Below are 15,626 nucleotides of genomic sequence, written 5' to 3'. Positions count from 1 at the left end.
ACAACTTTGAGCTTAAACCTCAATTAGTTTCTCTAATGCAACAGAATTGCAAGTTCCATGGACTTCCAATGGAAGATCCTCATCAGTTCTTAGCTGAATTCTTGCAAATCTGTGACACAGTCAAGACTAATGGGGTAGACCCTGAGGTCTATAGACTGATGCTATTCCCTTTTGCTGTAAGAGACAGAGCTAGAATATGGTTGGACTCTCAACCTAAAGAAAGCCTGGACTCTTGGGAAAAGCTAGTCAATGCCTTCTTGGCAAAGTTCTTTCCACCTCAAAGATGGAGTAAGCTTAGAGTGGAAGTCCAAACCTTCAGACAGAAGGATGGAGAATCCCTCTATGAGGCTTGGGAAAGATACAAACAATTGATCAGAAAATGTCCTTCTGACATGCTTTCTGAATGGAGCATCATAGGTATTTTCTATGATGGTCTCTCTGAACTATCTAAGATGTCCTTGGATAGCTCTGCTGGAGGATCTCTTCATCTGAAGAAGACGCCTACAGAAGCTCAAGAGCTCATTGAAATGGTTGCAAATAACCAATTCATGTACACTTCTGAGAGAAATCCTGTGAACAATGGGACAAGTCAGAAGAAAGGAGTTCTTGAGATTGATACTCTGAACGCCATTTTGGCTCAAAATAAAATATTGACTCAACAAGTCAATTTGATTTCTCAAAGTCTGTCTGGAATGCAACATGCACCTGGCAGTACTAAGGATGCTTCATCTGAGGAAGAAGCTTATGATCCTGAGAACCCTTCAATGGAAGAGGTGAATTACCTAGGAGAACCCTATGGTAACACCTATAATTCTTCATGGAGAAATCACCCAAATCTCTCATGGAAGAATCAAGAGAGACCTCAACAAGGTTTCAACAACAACAATGGTGGAAGAAACAGGTTTAGCAATGGCAAGCCTTTTCCATCATCTTCTCAGCAACAGACAGAGAATTCTAAGCAGAACCCCTCTGACTTAGCAACCATGGTCTCTGATCTAATCAAAACCACTCAAAGTTTCATGACTGAAACAAGGTCTTCCATTAGGAATTTGGAAGGACAAGTGGGACAGCTGAGCAAGAAAGTTACTGAACTCCCTCCAAGTACTCTTCCAAGCAACACAGAAGAAAATCCAAAAGGAGAGTGCAAAGCCATCAATATGGCCGAATTTGGAGAGGAAGGGGAGGAAGTGAACGCCACTGAGGAAGACCTCAATGGGCGTGCACTAGCCTCCAATGAGTTCCCCAATGAGGAACCATGGGAATCTGGGACTCAAAATGAGACCATAGAGATTCCATTGGACTTACTTCTGCCTTTCATGAGCTCTGATGAGTATTCTTCCTCTGAAGAGGATGAGTATGTCACTGAAGAGCAAGTTGCTAAATACCTTGGAGCAATCATGAAGCTAAATGACAAGTTATTTGGAAATGAGACTTGGGAGGATGAACCTCCTTTGCTCACCAAAGAACTGGATGACTTGTCTAGGCAGAAATTACCTCAAAAGAGACAAGACCCTGGGAAGTTTTCCATACCTTGTACCATAGGCACCATGACCTTCAAGAAGGCTCTGTGTGACTTAGGGTCAAGTGTAAACCTCATGCCTCTCTCAGTAATGGAGAAGCTAAGGATCTTTGTGGTACAAGCTGCAAAAATCTCACTAGAGATGGCAGAAAACTCAAGAAAACAAGCTTATGGACTTGTAGAGAATGTTTTGGTTAAGATTGAAGACCATTACATCCCTACTGATTTCATAGTCCTAGAGACTAGGAAATGCATGGATGAAACCATCATCCTTGGCAGACCTTTCCTAGCCACAGCAAAGGCTGTGATTGATGTTGATAGAGGTGAACTGATCATTCAAGTGAATGGAGAATCCTTTGTGTTTAAGGCTCAAGGATATCCCTCTGTCACCATGGAGAGGAAGCATGAAGAGCTTCTCTCAATTCAGAGACAAACAGAGCCCCCACAGTCAAACTCTAAGTTTGGTGTTGGGAGGCCACAACCAAACTCTAAGTTTGGTGTTGAACCCCCACATTCAAACTCTAAGTTTGGTGTTGGGAGGTTCCAACATTGCTCTGAGTATCTGTGAGGCTCCATGAGAGTCCTCTGTCAAGCTACTGACATTAAAGAAGCGCTTGTTGGGAGGCAACCCAATATTATATTTTACATATTTTCTTTTGTTATTTTATTTTATTTTGTAGGTTGATGATCATAAGAAGTCACAAAATTAATTGAAAAAGCAAAAACAGAATGAAAAACAGGAAGAAAAACAGCACACCCTGGAGGAAGATGCTGCTGGCGTTCAAACGCCAGTAAGCCTAGCAGTTGGGCGTTTAACGCCCAGTCTGGCACCATTCTGGGCGTTTAACGCCAGAAAGGGGCACCAGACTGGCGTTAAACGCCAGAAAAGGGCAAGAACCTGGCGTTAAACGCCAGGAATGGGCACCAGCCCGGCGTTTAACGCCAGCAAAGGCTCAAAACATGAATTTTGATGCCATTTGGTGCAGGGATGACTTTTCCTTGACACCACAGGATCTGTGGAGCCCACAAAACCCCACCAACCTCACCCTTCAAATTCAAACCACTTTCCCTCCCAAACCCACCCATAATGGCCGAACCTCATCTCCCCTCTCTCCTATATAAACCATTTTTAACCCCTTCATTTTCACACAACCTACACAACACTTCTCCCCCTCTTTGGCCGAATACACCACCATCTCCCTCTTCCTCATTTCTTCTTCTTCTACTCTCTTCTTTCTTCTTTTGCTCGAGGACGAGCAAACATTTTAAGTTTGGTGTGGTAAAAGCATTGCTTTTTCATTTTTCCATAACCATTATGGCATCCAAGGCCGGAGAAACCTCTAGAAAGAGGAAAGGGAAGGCAAAAGCTTCCACCTCCGAGTCATGGGAGATGGATAGATTCATCTCAAGGGTGCATCAAGACCACTTCTATGAAGTTGTGGCCTTGAAGAAGGTGATCCCCGAGGTTCCCTTTTCACTCAAAAAGGGTGAATATCCGGAGATCCGCCATGAGATCCGAAGAAGAGGTTGGGAAGTGCTTACCAACCCCATTCAACAAGTCAGAATCTTGATGGTTCAAGAGTTCTATGCCAATGCATGGATCACCAAGAACCATGATCAAAGTGTGAATCCGGATCCAAAGAATTATCTTACTATGGTTCGGGGGAAATACTTGGATTTTAGTCCGGAAAGTGTGAGGGTGGCGTTCAACTTGCCTCTGATGCAAGGAGATGAACATCCTTACACAAGAAGGGTCAACTTTGATCAAAGGTTGGACCAAGTCCTCACAATCATATGTGAAGAGGGCGCACAATGGAAGAGAGATTCAAGAGGCAAGCCGGTTCAACTGAGAAGGCATGACCTCAAACCCGTGGCTAGAGGATGGTTGGAGTTTATCCAACGCTCAATCATTCCCACTAGCAACCGGTCCGAAGTTACTTTAGACCGGGCCATCATGATCCATAGCATCATGATTGGAGAAGAAGTGGAAGTTCATGAGGTCATAGCCCAAGAACTCTACAAGGTGGCGGATAAGTCCTCTACCTTAGCAAGGTTAGCCTTTCCTCACCTCAATTGTCACCTCTGTTATTCAGTTGGAGTTGACATAGAGGGAGACATCACCATTGATGAGGATAAGCCCATTACCAAGAAAAGGATGGAGCACACAAGAGACCCCTCTCATCATGAGATCCTTGAGATGCCTCAAGGGATGCACTTTCCTCCACAAGACTATTGGGAGCAACTAAACACCTCCCTAGGAGAATTGAGTTCCAACATGGGACAACTAAGGGTGGAGCACCAAGAACACTCCATTCTCCTCCATGAAATAAGAGAAGATCAAAGAATCATGAGAGAGGAGCAACAAAGGCAAGGAAGAGACATTGAGGAGCTCAAGCACTCCATAGGACCTTCAAGAGGAAGGAAGAGCCGCCATCACTAAGGTGGACCCGTTCCTTGATTTCCTTGTTCTTTATTCTTCTGTTTTTCGAATTTTTATGCTTATGTTTATCCATGTTTGTGTCTTGTGATCATTAGTATCTTAGTGTCTATGCCTTAAAGTTATGAATGTCCTATGAATCCATCACCTTTCTTAAGAATTGTTCTTAATTGAAAAAGAAAAAGAATTGCATGAATTTTGAATTTTATAACAGTTTAATTATTTTGATGTGGTGGCAACACTTTTGTTCTCTGAATGTATGCTTGAACAGTGCATATGTCTTTTGAATTTGTGGTTCATGAATGTTGGCTCTTGAAAGAATGATGAAAAAGGAGACATGTTACTGAGGATCTGAAAAATCATAAAATGATTCTTGAAGCAAGAAAAAGCAGTGAATACAAAAAAAAAAAAGAAGAAGGAAGCAAGCGAAAAAAAAAAACCGAAAAAAAAAAGAGAAAAAGAAAGAAAAAGAAAGAAATAAAGTTGTGATCCAAGGCAATAAGAGTGTGCTTAAGAACCCTGGACACCTCTAATTGGGGACTTTAGCAAAGCTGAGTCACAATCTGAAAAGGTTCACCCAATTATGTGTCTGTGGCATGTATGTATCCGGTGGTAATACTGGAAGACAGAGTGCTTTGGGCCACAGCCAAGACTCAATAAAGTAGCTGTGTTCAAGAATCATCATACTTAACTAGGAGAATCAATAACACTATCTGGATTCTGAGTTCCTAAAGAAGCCAATCATTCTGAGTTCCAAAGGATAAAGTGAGATGCCAAAACTATTCAGAGGCAAAAAGCTAAAAGCTCCGCTCATCTAATTAATACTGATCTTCATAGATGTTTTTGGAGTTCATTGCATATTCTCTTCTTTTTATCCTATTTGATCTTCAGTTGCTTGGGGACAAGCAACAATTTAAGTTTGGTGTTGTGATGAGCGGATAATTTATACGCTTTTTGGCATTGTTTTTAGTATGTTTTTAGTATAATCTAGTTAGTTTTTAGTATATTTTTATTAGTTTTTAGTTAAAATTCACTTTTCTGGACTTTACTATGAGTTTGTGTGTTTTTCTGTGATTTCAGGTATTTTCTGGCTGAAATTGAAGGTTCTGAGCAAAAATCTGATTCAGAGACTGAAAAGGACTGCAGATGCTGTTGGATTCTGACCTCCCTGCACTCGAAGTGGATTTTCTGGAGCTACAGAAGCCCAATTGGCGCGCTCTCAACGGCGTTGGAAAGTAGACATCCTGGGCTTTCCAGCAATATATGATAGTCCATACTTTGCCCAAGATTTGATGGCCCAAACCGGCGTTCAAAGTCACCTCAAGAAATTCCAGCGTTAAACGCCGGAACTGGCACCTAATTGGGAGTTAAACGCCCAAACTGGCATAAAAGCTGGCGTTTAACTCCAAGAAGAGTCTCTACACGAAATTGCTTCATTGCTCAGCCCAAGCACACACCAAGTGGGCCCGAAAGTGGATTTTTATGTCATTTACTCATCTTTGTACACCTTAGGCTACTAGTTTTCTATAAGTAGGACCTTTTACTATTGTATTTTCATCTAGGAATCTTGGTAGCTATCTTCTAATTTTATGCTATCTTAGATCATTTGGGAGGCTAGCCATTCAGCCATGCCTAGACCTTGTTCTTATGTATTTTCAACGGTGGAGTTTCTACACACCATAGATTAAGGTGTGGAGCTCTGCTGTACCTCGAGTATTAATGCAATTACTATTGTTCTTCTATTCAATTCCGCTTGTTCTTTGTCCAAGATATCACTTGTTCTTCAACTTGATGAAGGTGATGATTGACACTCATCATCATTCTCACCTATGAACAAGGTGACTGACAACCATTCTTGTTCTACAAGCATTTGAGGCTTAGTGAATATCTCTTGGATTTCTGATTGCATGATGCATGGTTGATCGCCTGACAACCGAGTGCTCGCCTGACAAACGAGCCAGCCATTCCGTGAGATCAGAGTCTTCGTGGTATAGGCAAGAACTGATGGCGGCATTCAAGAGAATCCGGATGGTCTAACCTTGTCTGTGGTATTCTGAGTAGGATTCAATGATTGAATGACTGTGACGTGCTTCAAACTCCGAAAGGCGGGGCGTTAGTGACAGACGCAAAAGAATCACTGGATTCTATTCCGGCCGGACCGAGAACCGACAGATGATTAGCCTATGCTGTGACAGAGCATCAGGGACGTATTTTCACTGAGAGGATGGGAGGTAGCCACTGACAACGGTGAAACCCTACACAAGCTTGCCATGGAAAGGAGTAAGAAGGATTGGATGAAGACAGTAGGAAAGCAGAGAGACGGAAGGGAAGGCATCTTCATACGCTTATCTGAAGCTCTCACCAATGATATACATAAGTATCTCTATCTTTATCTTATTACTTTATTCGTTTACCACTATACCCATTTGAGTCTGCCTGACTGAGATTTACAAGGTGACCATAGCTTGCTTCATACCACCAATCTCCGTGGGATCGACCCTTACTCGCGTAAGGTTTATTACTTGGACGACCCAGTGCACTTGCTGGTTAGTTGTGCGAAGTTGTGTTTATGCCATGGTATTGAGCACCAAGTCTTTGGAGCCATTACCGGGGATTGTTTATGTTTTGAAAAGTATTGATCACAATTTCGTGCACCAGTATCTTCAGCTGAGCCAAAGTGTTTAGTTTATTAATGAGCAATGGAGGTTCTTCCTTCCAAGTCTCATTACCAAATAATTTGGCATTCAGCTTCATGATTGCTCCAAGGTACTTAGCAACTTGCTCTTCAGTAATATCTTCATCCTCTTCAGAGGAAGAACACTCATAAGAAATCATGAATGGCAAAAGTATGTTCAATGGAATCTTTATGGTCTCTGTATGAGTCTCAGATTCTCTTGGTTCCTCAAAGGGGAACTTCTTTTTGTTCAGAGGACATCCCATGAGGTTTTTCTCACTGGGAATCATGTCCTCCTTACTCTCTCCAGGTTCGGCCATGTTGGTTATGGTTATGGCCTTGCACTCTCTCTTGGGATTTTCTTCTGTATTGCTTGGGAGAGTGCTAGGAGGAGTTTTAGTAACCTTTTTACTCAGCTAACCCACTTGTGCCTCCAAATTTCTAATGGAGGATCTTGTTTCATTCATGAAACTTAGTGTGGTCTTAGATAGATCAGAGACTATGGTTGCCAAGCCAGAACGATTCTGCTCAGAGTTCTCTGTCTGTTGCTGAGAAGATGATGGGAAAGGTTAGCTATTGCCAAACCTGTTTCTCCCATCATTATTGTTATTAAAGCTTTGTTGAGGCTTCTATTGATCATTCCTTGAGAAATTTGTGTGATTCCTCCATGAAGAATTGTAGGTGTTTCCATAGGGTTCTCCTATGTAATTCACCTCTTCCATTGCAGGATTCTTAAGGTCATAAGCTTTTTCTTCAAAGGAGGCTTCTTTCGCACTGCTAGATGTAGCTTGTAATCCAGCCAGATTCTGAGAAATTACATTGACTTGCTGAGTCAATATTTTGTTCTGAGCCAATATGGCATTCAAAGTATCAATCTCAAGAACTCCTTTCTTCTAAGTTGTCCCATTGCTCACAGGATTTCTTTCAGAAGTGTATATGAACTGGTTATTTGCAACCATTTCAATGAGTTCCTGGGCTTCTGCAGGCGTTTTCTTCAGATGAATAGATCCGCCTGTAGAATGGTCTAATGACATCTTGGATAACTCAGACAGACCATCATAGAAGATTCCTATGATGCTCCATTCTGAAAGCATGTCAGAGGGACACCTTCTGATCAATTGCTTGTATCTTTCCCAAGCTTCATAGAGGGATTCACCTTCCTTTTGTTTGAAGGTTTGAACTTCCACTCTAAGCTTACTCATCTTTTAAGGTGGAAAAAATTTAGCTAAGAAGGCATTGACCAGCTTTTCCTAAGAGTTCAGGCTGTCTCTAGGTTGTGAGTTCAACCATATACTAGCTCTGTCTCTTACAGCAAAAGGAAAAAGCATAAGTCTGTAGACCTCGGGATCAACTCCATTGGTCTTAACAGTGTCACATATTTGCAAAAATTTAGCCAAGAACTGATGAGGATCTTCCAATGGAAGTCCATGAAACTTACAATTCTGTTGCATCAGAGAAACTAATTGAGGCTTAAGCTCAAAGTTGTTTGCTCCAATGGCAGGAATAGAGATGCTTCTCCCATAGAAATCGGGAGTTGGTGCAGTAAAGTCACCAAACACCTTCCTTGCATTGTTGGCATTGTTATTATTTTCGGCTGCCATGTCTTCTTCTTTTTCGAAAATTTCTGTCAGGTCCTCTCCAAAAAGTTGTGCTTTAGCTTCTCTTAGCTTCCTCTTCAGAGTCCTTTCAGGTTCAGGATCAGCTTCAACAAGAATGCCTTTATCTTTGTTCCTACTCATATGAAAGAGAAGAAAACAAAGAAAGTATGGAATCCTCTATGTCATGGTATAGAGATTCCTTGATGTGTTAGAGGAAAAGAAGAATAAAAGGAAAAGAGGTAGATAAAGAAGAATTCGAATTTATAGAGAGAGAGGGGGTCCGAATTATCAAAGGAGGATAAATGTAGTGATTAAATAGAAAGATATGGGAGAGAGAAAATTTTCAAAAATTTTTAAATAAAATAAAATTAGAGCTTAAAACAATTAGTTAATTAAAAAGAATTTAAAAAAAGTTGTTAGTGGTTTTCAAAAATTGGAGAGAGAAAAGTAGTTAAGTGGTTTTGAAAAAGATAAGAAATAGTAAGTTTTGAAAAGATAAGAAGTTAGAAAAAGATTTTGAAATTAAAATTTAAAAAGATGTGATTTAAAAAAGATATGATTGAAAAATAATTTAAAAAAAGATTTGATTTTTAAAATTGATGACTTGACTAATAAGAAATTAAAAGATATGATTCTAAAATTCAAATATTGAACCTTTCTTAATAAGAAAGTAACAAACTTGAAATTTTTTGAATCACAACATTAATTGTTAGCAAGGATTTTCGAAAATATTAAAAGAAAAATGAAAAATATTTTGAAAAAGATATGATTGATAAGAGAGGATATGAAAAAGATAAGATTTTGAAAAATTAGTTTTAAAACTTGAAAATTTGAAAAATATTTGAATTGAAAACAAAATTACCTCCCTGGTGTTATCCTGGCGTTAAACGCCCAGAATGGTATCCATTCTAGCGTTTAACATCCACTTGGCTACCTCCTTGGGCGTTAAACGCCAGAAATCCTTCCTTACTGGGCGTTTTGAATGCCCAGCTTTTTTTCTGTGATTCCTCTACTGTATGTTCTGAATCTTCAATTCTCTGTATTATTGACTTGAAAAGACATAATTTTGAAATTTTTTTAAATTTTTAATGATGAGAGAGAAAAATAACAAAATGAAATTGAACATGAAAAACTAAGATCAAAACAAGGAATGCATGCAAGAACACTTTGAATGTCAAGATAAACACCAAGAACATATTTTTTTGAAAATTTTTAAGAAAAGAAAGACATGCAAGATACCAAACTTAGAAATTTTCATACTAGAGACACTAACAATTTGAGAATGCACATGAAAAATAACACAAGACACAAAATAAGAGAATTTAAAGATCAGACAAAGAAAATCATCAAGAACAACTTGAAGATCAATGACGAACACAATGCATGAGTTTTCGAAAAATGCAGGAAAAATAAAACATGCAATTGACACCAAACTTAAAATTTGATACTAGACTCAAACAATAAACACAAAATATTTTTTTATTTTATGATTTTATACTTTTTTGTATTTTTTTTGAAAATTATTTTGAACAAGAAAATAAGAAACTCAAAATTTTTAATAAGAATTCCAGGAATCATACAATGTTAGTCTAAAGCTTCAGTCTAAAAGGATTAGACATGGTTAATCAAGCTTCAACAGGACATTACATACAACAGCAAAATTGATGGGAATCAACTAGCTCCTGTGATGATAAAAGCATCATCTGAAACTCTAGAATTCATTCTTAAAAATTCTAAAAAACAAAATAAAAAGAAAAAAAACCTAATCTAAGCAACAAGATGAACCGTCAGTTGTCCAAACTCGAACAATCCTCGACAACGGCACCAAAAACTTGGTACACAAAATCGTGAGTTCACACTTCTCTCACAACTCCGTGCAGCTGACCAGCAAGTGCACTGGGTCGTCCAAGTAATACCTTACGTGAGTAAGGTTCGATCCCACAGAGATTGTCGGCTTGAAGCAAGCTATGGTCGTCTTGTAAATCTCAGTTAGGCGGATTCAAATGGTTATGGGGTTTTGATAATTAAAAGATGAATAAGACATAAAATAAGATAGAGATACTTATGTAATTCATTGGTGAGAATTTCAGATAAGCGTATGGAGATACTTTGTTCCCTCTGGGCCTCTGCTTTCCTATTGTCTTCATCCAATCTTACATACTCCTTTCCATGGCAAGTTGTATGTTGGGGATCACCGTTGTCAATGGCTACCGTCCGTCCTCTCAGTGAAAATGGTCTGGCTACGGGTTACGTAGGGCTAATCATCTGTCGATTCTCGATCGTGTCGGAATAAGATCCATTGATCCTTTTGTGCACTGTCACTGCACCCAGCACTCGCAAGTTTGAAGCTCGTCACAGTCATCCCATCCCAGATCCTACTCGGAATACCACAGACAAGGTTTAGACTTTTCGGATCTCAAGAATGTTGCCAATTGATTCTAGCTTATACCACGAAGACTCTGATCTCATGGAATAGAAGGCCCTGTTGTCAGGAGAGGCAACCATGCGTTGTGGACCAGGAGGCCAAGAGATATGCATTCAAGCTTGTTTTCAGGTAGAACGAAAGTGGTTATCAGGCACGTGTTCATAAGTGAGAATGGTGATGAGTGTCACTGGATCATCACATTCATCATGTTGAAGTACGAATGGATATATTAGAACAAGAATAAGCTTGAGTTGAATAGAAAATAATAGTAATTGCATTAATTCATGAGGAATAGCAGAGCTCCACACATTAATCTATGATGTGTAGAAACTCAACCGTTGAAAATACAAAAGAACAAGGTCTAGACATGGCCGAATGGCCATGCCTCCCAAATAACATGAAACAATCGAAAAAGGGTTCGAAGACCTGATCCCAAGATCAAAGATGATCAAAAAGATGAAAATACAATAGTAAAAGGTCCTATTTATAGTAAACTAGTAACCTAGGGTTTACAGAAATAAGTAAATGATGCAGAAATCCACTTCTGGGGCCCACTTGGTTTGTGCTTGGGCTGAGCATTGAAGCTTTCACGTGCATAGGCTTTTCTTGGAGTTAAACACCAACTCTGGTGCCAGTTTGGGCGTTTAACTCCAGCTTTTATGCCAGTTCTGGCGTTTAACGCCAGAAAAGGGTCTCTGACTGGCATTTTGACGCCAATTTGGGCCATCAAATCACGAGCAAAGTATGGACTATTAAACATTGCTGGAAAGCCCAAGATGTCTACTTTCCAACGCAATTGAGAGCGCACCAATTGGGATTCTGTAGCTCCAGAAAATCCATTTCGAGTGTAGGGAGGTCAGAATCCAACAACATCTGCAGTCCTTTTTCAGCCTCTGAATCAGATTTTTGCTCAGGTCCCTCAATTTCAGCCAGAAAATACCTAAAATCATATAGAAACACACTAACTCATAGTAAAGTCCAGAAATGTGATTTTTGTATAAAAACTAATAATTATATACTAAAAACTAACTAAATCATACTAAAAACTACCTAAAAACAATGCCAAAAGCGTATAAATTATCCGCTCATCAACCTCCCCACACTTAAGGTTTGGCATGGTCCTCTGTGTCGTCAGGAATGAGCGTAGTGGGGTTGGGACCATCACTTTCACTGTCCGGCTCGTCTTGGCGGGCATGTGAAGTGGAATCCGTGGTATCGTTCTCTTCCGAAGGTGGGTGATTACTAGCAATGAGCTCCTTTTGGTAAGTGTATCGGCGCTTGTTGCGGCGCTCCATTTGCTCGATCCGCCAGTCCATCCTCTCAAGGATATGAAGGAGCATCTGATTGGTGGATGGTGTCTGAGGAGTGGATGATGGTGGAGCAGGAGAAGGAAGAGCGTCGAAAGACTGGCCTTCAGTCCGGCTTGCGGAAGGTACTGGAGGTCTGATATACTTTCCACTCGGGACATACTGATCACCCCTAGGAACCATGGCCTTCATATCTCTAGCCCGATAGGAAACACCCGCCGTAGATACTAAATCTGTAGCTAATGCAGGAAAGGGTAGGTTGCCCACGAACTGCACTTGTCCCTTAGCTTGCCAGATGAGTCGGGGCAAGTTGATAGGTTGCTCTGTGAGAATGCACCAGATGAGGATGGTCATGTCAGTAGTAAAGGTGGACTCGTGAGTGCTCAGAAAGATGTAGTGGGACATAATCTGTGCCCATACGCGAGCCTCCAAGGTGAGTGCTTGGGCTGAGATGCTCTTGGGTCTAGTCCGGTACGGTCCATAGATTCAGTTGCTGTTAGTTTGGGCGATGACTTCACGGACGCTGTCCCAGTCAAATTGGTACGTCTGGCGCTTTTGCTGGGCCACTTGATATGCATCCAATCCCTCTGGGCTAGGTGGAAGATCCAATACTCTCTGTATGGCACCTTCGGAGATGGGGACTTACTTTTGGCGAACATAGATAGACTGCAAGGTAGGCGAGTGAAAGTTGGAGTAGAATTTAACTACCCAAGATAAGTTGGCCTCTCACGATTACCTTCATAAGAATCTCCACTGTCTCCTTTCAATGCGAGGCTCCACAAAGTCGACGAAGTGTGTCGGAAGGATGAGGAGATGCTCATTATTGTAATCTTTTCTGCTAAGACGGGGAATATCCGCTCACAGTAACGGTTGGTGAACCGTGCGGAGTCCCGTGCGAGGAATGCCTTTTTCGCTTCATCCACTCTGATAATCCTTTTCATTCGCTTAGTAGGGGACTTGACTGTTGTGGATGGTTGATCCTTAGCTGGTGCTCTTTTAGTTCCTCTCTTTGCCGGTGTCTTGTCAGAAATCTTTTCTTTTCCTTTCTTGGTGGTCATCCCTGAGGAAGGAAGAAGGAAAAGGGATGTCAAAAATAGAGAACTAAAATCCGGATTGAAGAAAGTCCAAGTGATAATGAATGCCAAAGAAAATAAACAATGTCCTAAATGCATGGTAGCTACAACATGCACATGGGACAACAATTAAAATTAGTAAGGCATATCATAACAACTAGATGCAAGGGGGTTAAAAGCATGCAAGTAATAGGAATGAGAAGCATAGCCCAAGTATCAATAGCAAAAATAATTATGACATGTAACAAAATAATGAGCACATGAATGTTGATAATTAATGACTAATATACTCAACTTACAATGATTGCAAGGGTTGTGAAAAGAGGCATTAAAGAGTAAGAATAAAATAAACAAGAAAGTAAAATGCCATGAAAGCTTTTTCAAAAATATTTGGTATGCAATTTAAAAATAGGAAGTAAAGTAATTAATCCAAGCATATATGAGACCTAAAATAAAATGTCAATTGTCAAATCACTCCTCATAATATTCACAAGCTAAAATATAGCCAAATGAACACCCAAATAAAGCTCCAACACCAACATAAAAATTCAAAATAAAAGAATGGAACAGGAATTAAAAATAATAAAGCTAATATAAATTAAAAAGAATTAAAATAATCAAATACAAGAAAAGTAGAATGAAAAAGTAGAATAGAGGAAGAAAAGAAACCTTAAAGAGAAGTTGGAAATAGGGGAGTAATGGGAGTAAGAGTGAGAGAAGAGGAGTAAGAAGGGGAGAAGAAAAGGAAAGGAAATTGTAACTGCCGGAGTTGGGGTCTCCGGTGGTAGTCCGCTGGTGGTGGTGAGAGAAGAAAGGAGGTAAGAGGAAAGAAGTAGAAAGAATGAAGAAGAAAGATGGAAGAAGAAACGAGGAAGAATTAGGATTTGAAAAAGAAAAGGAGAGTGAAAGAAGAGATTCTAGGCGGCGTGCTGGGTTTAGTGATGCGGCGCATATGATGCGTAAGCGTCGGTCACGCGTACGCGTGACCACTGGTTGTGCTAAACGCGCAACACCAGCACCAAGGCAGCACAACTCTCGGCCAAATCACCCACTGACACCGATTTTTACCCCACGCGTACGCGTCGCCCACGCGTACGCATGGGTTGGCTTGTGCGTGAGGCACTGTTCTTGCGCAACGCCAGCGCAACTCTCTGCCTATTTTCTTATTTTCGCGCACCTGCATACGACGCATTACGCCTCATAGATGCTCACGCGTGTGTACCTTTTTTAATTTTTTTTATTTTTTTATATATAGAAAATTAAACTTAGATATGCAGAACTAGAAATGAATACTAATATAAATAAAATAAAAATAAAAAAGGAAAGATCATACCATGGCGGGTTGCCTCCCACCTAGCACTTTTGTTTAACGCCTTAAGTTGAACGGTCCACAAGCTCAGTCCTCTTCCTCTGCTGGATCTGCCAGGAGGAAGATCTCCAGCTCTTTGTTTTTCTTCATCTTCTCACCATGATATAGCTTCAACCGGTGGCCATTGACCTTGAAGAAGTTGGGGCTTGAAAGGTGACTCAGGTGGAAGACTCCATGGTTCTGCCTTTTCCACTCTATAGGGACCTTCCCATCTTGATCTCAACTTGCCTGGCATGAGTCTCAACCTTGAGTTATAGAGAAGGACTAAATCCTCAGCTCTAAACTATCTTCTCTTGATGTTCTTGTCATGCACAACCTTCACCCTCTCCTTGTAGAGTCTTGAGTTCTCATATGCTTCTAGTCGAAGGCACACCAATTCCTATAGTTACAGCTTCCTTTCAATTCCTGTAGTTGCAGCTTCCTTTCAATTCCGGCTCCTTCCAATCCCGACTTGCATTCCTTCACCACCAGTATGCCTTGTGTTCCACCTCTACCGGATGGTAACAAGCCTTTCCGTAGATGAGGCGGAATTGACTCATTCTGATGGGTGTCTTATATGCAGTCCGATAAGCCCAAAACGCATCTGCCAGTCGAGCACTCCAGTCCTTCCTGTAAGGCTTCACAATCTTCTCTAATATACGCTTGATCTCTCTATTTGACACCTCAGCTTGTCCATTGATCTGGGAATGGTAAGCTGTCGCCACCTTGTGAATGATGCCTTGTTTCTTCAGTAGACCTGTCATTCTCCTGTTACAGAAATGAGAGCCTTGATCACTCACGATTACTCGTGGTAATCCAAAGCGACAGATAAAATTATTTCGAACAAAAGAAACAACAACGTTAGCATCATCAGTACGGGTAGAAATTGCTTCCACCCATTTAGAAACATAATTAACAGCTAACAAGATGTATAAGAAACCATTAGAATTTGGAAATGGACCCATGAAGTCAATGCCCCACACATAAAAAATTTCACAGAATAGCATGAGTTGTTGGGGCATCTCATCCCTCTTGAATATATTCCCAAACCTCTGGCATTGGGGGCAAGAGTCACAAAAAATGCTAGCATCCTTAAAAAGTGTGGGCCACCAAAATCCACAGTCTAAAATTTTTCTAGCAGTTCTTTGAGGACCAAAATGTCCACCACTCTCAAAGGAGTGACAGGCCTCTAAAATTTACTAGAATTCTGATTGTGGCACACACCTTCTAATTATTTGGTCATCA

General features: G+C 40.6%; 2 non-coding genes across 2 annotated transcripts; one reads left to right on the top strand and one right to left on the bottom strand.

The window, feature by feature from the left end:
- Positions 1-290: 290 nt before the first annotated feature.
- Positions 291-398, bottom strand: LOC130958534 (small nucleolar RNA R71). The gene has a single exon (XR_009077649.1). It is a non-coding gene; the product is annotated as a small nucleolar RNA R71 (small nucleolar RNA).
- A 7,320-nt stretch (positions 399-7,718) lies between these two features.
- LOC130959229 (small nucleolar RNA R71) lies at positions 7,719-7,826 on the top strand. Its single transcript, XR_009078322.1, has one exon. It is a non-coding gene; the product is annotated as a small nucleolar RNA R71 (small nucleolar RNA).
- The last annotated feature ends 7,800 nt before the right edge of the window (positions 7,827-15,626 follow it).

Source organism: Arachis stenosperma, chromosome 10 (genome assembly GCF_014773155.1).
Source record: "Arachis stenosperma cultivar V10309 chromosome 10, arast.V10309.gnm1.PFL2, whole genome shotgun sequence".
Lineage (NCBI taxonomy): Eukaryota > Viridiplantae > Streptophyta > Magnoliopsida > Fabales > Fabaceae > Arachis > Arachis stenosperma.
Note: the sequence above shows the minus strand (reverse complement) of the source record. Positions and strands in the feature narration are given on the sequence as shown.